We start from the raw sequence: 4,157 nt of genomic DNA on the forward strand, positions 1-4,157 counted from the left end.
GCACATAGCCAGGAGTAACCCCTGAGCATCACCGGGTATAGCTGAAAAACAAACAAAAAACAAACAAACAAAAAAGAAATAATTGGTTATGATACATATTAGGAGGAGAGAAAGAAGGGAAAAAATAAGATAGGAGAGAAGAGAAAAGAAGAACAAGTTAATACGATGAAAATAAGTTAAAAGAGATTGGGCCGGTGAGTCAGTGTTAGAGGATTTTCCATTTTCAAGTATACTCATCACTGATGGGGGTGGACTTTGTTAAGTAAAGGTTTCAGGGTTTTATAGTGGTTGAAGCTTTTTAGGATAAGCACAGTTTTCACATCTAGAATACTAAGCAATGTGACAGTGAGGACTATAAGATGTACTGCCACCATTTTTATCCAAAATCTTTGACATGTTTTTTTTGCCAACAGTCTCAATTAATCCTTCCTTTCTACTATTTACTTTACAGACTTGTTACCACAGAATAGAAGAATAATTTTTCCAAAATATAAATCTTTGTGCCTTAATTATACTTGAAAACTTCAGATGGCTTTCCATTGTATTTGGAATGAAAATGAAAATTTGTACACAGCTTATCAAGCCTTGTCTTATTTGGCTTTTCTTGAAGACTTTGAATTTGAAGCTATATATTTTGACATATTTCTTGAAGACATTTTTATGGTTTACTCCAAACTCTATTCATATTCTATACAAATGACAATTTATGTGATTCATTTCCTAACTATGGAGCATATTCTATCCATTGCTCTCCTTTTTCTTGATCTTTCTATTAAAATTTATAGCATTAGTTTTCTTCTAGAACATAAGATTCAAGAAAAGGTCATTTTTCTTTTTTTTGGGGGGAGTAGTGACTATGAAGATTGAACCCAGAGCTTCATACATGAGAGACATTCATTATAACATTGAGCTATATCTTTAAACTTGCATGGTCATTTTAAAACTGATGTATCTCCAAATCTGAAAATAATGCCTGTGTGTATATGTGTAAATGCATATAGGTTTAGTGTATTAATGAATACATTTAATTTAACTCTTCTTCCTCTGTTTTATAATATATTTATAAATACAATATTGTAGTCCCCTTGCTCTTTCCTCTATCTTGCCCATCAGCCACTATACATTTCTCAAGGTATTGTCTTGACCTTGCTTAAATTAAATAGATAGCATATATGACAGTGATTTCAATGGCTGTACCAAATAATAGGCTTTTTTGCAATGGGTATAAAAATTTAATTTTGGATGACTATGCCCTATGCTAGTCAGTATATGACAAAATCAACTAATATAAACTTCTTAGAATTTATCCTTGTCCTCAAGTGACAGTAACTGCATAAGTCCTTTCAAGAAACAGTATTTCTGTAGCTATTTAAAAAGTCATGGTACCTCCAAGACCAAACAGTCATATGAACATTAAGTAGAAACAAAAAATGACCATACTTAAACACCAAATGCAAAGCCAACGACAATAGAATCGATACCCATCTACAACAAGCTAGACACAGAGGGGAACACTTATACCAGCAGCCCAGGGAGTAAAGGAGGGGAATATGGGATGCATGCTGGGAACAGAGTTGGAGGGAGGACAACATTGGTGGTGGGAATGCCCCTGATTCAATTTAACTATGTGACTAAAGTGAAAGATTTGTAATCCACTTTGGTCACAATAAAAATTATTAAAACAAAAAGTCATGGTACCTCACTGATTTCTTTTATCTAATGCTAGCTTCAATGACTTGTGTGGAGAAAGATATAAAATCAGTTGTCATGTCATATTTAGGATGCCTATATTCATAATAAATATAGTCTAAATAAAATAATTATTAATTTTGTTGAAATACATTGATGTATCTATATTTTGAATTTTAAGCTAATTTTTAAATAAAACTATTGTTTTTATTTATGCTTAGTGTATAGTAAAAGTGGCAAAATGAGCCTTATGTATTTAAAATTTTTCTGAGTGTTGAATTACAATTTTCCAGATTTAGGAGTGTTATTGTAATTTTAACAGTGAGAAGGAAGAAATAGGGCATTGATATTCTTGGTTCATAGATGAGAAAGACTTTTAGATGGCTTTGTCTTGACCTTGCTGAGAGTGGCATAGGAGCCAAATAAGTCAATGTAATTCCCTAAATTAGTTAGGTCATTACTCACCTTTGATTTATCCTGTAATTCTAAAAGGACCTATTTCCTTACTCAGATTGGTTCTGTGGGAGAAAGATAGCCTGCTGAGAGACTGGCTGGGTTAATTTAAAGTTGAGAAGAGTCATTTCTTTCTAAACTCTATTTTGACTTACTGAATTATCCCTCATAGCCAAAGGAAAATGGTAAAATGTTAAATGCCTTATTTACACTGAAAAACAGTAGTCCTGTTTTTCTGTCATTTCCACTGAAGGAAATGACTAAATCCATTTGGGATGCTTTATTTAAATCTGGATAAGGATATCCTCCTGAATTTTTTTCTCTGAATATACAACTTTTTAATGTTTTAAGACTTTTTTTTCAACAAAGCAGCCAGGTATGATATCAGAAGAACTAGAATAACAAAGTGTTATATAGTGTTACATCTATCTTCTATGGTGGCTTCCAAAATTTTTAAAGGAGAAGCCTCAGTTTCCTCTTGCCAGCTTCTGTGAGTAGCTCCATTTTATCTCTCTCCAATTCACTCTTTAAACATTTCTGTCAACTCTTGGGCTTTTCCTAAGAAAGTAATGTCAGCAATTTCCCAAAATAATAAGTTCTGCTGCAAAATTTAGGCTTAGTGAGGCTAAGAGATAATGTGTAAAACCAAAGGCAAATGGTCAACTAGATGATATAAAAGAATTTAAATCTTCCAGATCGCTTATAGGATGCTTGTATTCTCTGCAACATTCTTGTCACTTGACAAATATGCAAAAACTCAGTTTTTCTATAAAACCCATACAAAAAAGGGAGACGGGAGCCAAGAGGTCTCAGGTGCATTGGTAGTGTTAGGAAAGGTCAGAGCTTTCAAACCAGAGTCAACAAATGAAATCATGAGATCCAAACTTTCACAACCAAAACTGAAAATAAGCCTGTTATGCTGGCAGGCTGGGAGTAGGCATAAGATACACTCTGGGAATATTGGAGGAGGGAGGTCAACACAGGTGATGGGATTGGTCCTGAAACATTGTATATCTAAAATTCAATTATGAAATGCTTTAAACAACACACTACTGTATTTAATTTAGTCCTATACTAATTTCCTCCCCAGCTTTCCTTTTTCCTCTACTTTCTAGTAAGCTTTTCTATTTTTAATTCTGAGTCTTAGGTATTTATTACTTAATATTTTTATTCTTTTTTTTTTTTTGGCCACATTCAGCAGTGCTCAGGGTTTATTCCTGGCTCTGTACTCAGAAATCACTCCTGGCAGGCTTGGGAGACCATATGGGATGCCATGGATCAAACCTGGGTCCATTCCAGATTGCAGCATGCAAGGCATATCCCCTACCACTGTACTCTTGCTTCCATATTTTCATTCTTGACATGATTAAGAATTTGGGAATGGTGGGCCAACACAGAAACTGTGCCATCACTACTTCTATATCAATCTCAATCCTTTACTTGTAAAGATTTGAGCCTGAGGATAGACTCTTGCAAAGGCGGTAGAGAACCAGACATGAGATGATGCCAATAAAAATAATATAGTCTCCAGAGGATCTTTTTATTACCTATTGACATATATATACCTATACATATATAGCTCTTCAACGTTTTATTATTAGCTGGTAATTATCTTGTCAATAAGTTATCATACAATTTATTAACTCTTCTTATTTTGGAGTATTCAAAGACATTTTTTTCAATATGGAACTTTTCACGAATTTGCTTGTTATCCTCTTGCAGGGGCCATGTTAATCTTCTCTGTATAGTTCCAATTTTAGTATATGTGCTGCTGAAGCAAGCACTCAAAGACTTTTTATTTTCCATTTTTCTGGGTGTATCTATTTTGAAATTTCCCTTTTGATTACTAATTCCAAAGACATTATTAGTGCTCTTTTTGTCATTAAGGTAATTTTATTATTTATTTATTCATTTGATATTAAGACTCAGTATTTATAAGTTGTGAAACAATTTCCCCACTTCCCTCTTAACCCCAGTTTGCCTCCTTAACAGGAACATTTTTAAGTTTGATTAAT

General features: G+C 33.4%; 1 non-coding gene across 1 annotated transcript; it reads right to left on the minus strand.

Moving 5' to 3' along the window:
- Nucleotides 1–3,819: 3,819 nt before the first annotated feature.
- Nucleotides 3,820–3,926, minus strand: LOC126004737 (U6 spliceosomal RNA). Its single transcript, XR_007493998.1, has one exon. It is a non-coding gene; the product is annotated as a U6 spliceosomal RNA (small nuclear RNA).
- Between the last annotated feature and the right edge of the window lie 231 nt (nt 3,927–4,157).

The sequence above is a fragment of the Suncus etruscus genome, chromosome 3 (genome assembly GCF_024139225.1).
Source record: "Suncus etruscus isolate mSunEtr1 chromosome 3, mSunEtr1.pri.cur, whole genome shotgun sequence".
In the NCBI taxonomy this organism is placed as follows: domain Eukaryota; kingdom Metazoa; phylum Chordata; class Mammalia; order Eulipotyphla; family Soricidae; genus Suncus; species Suncus etruscus.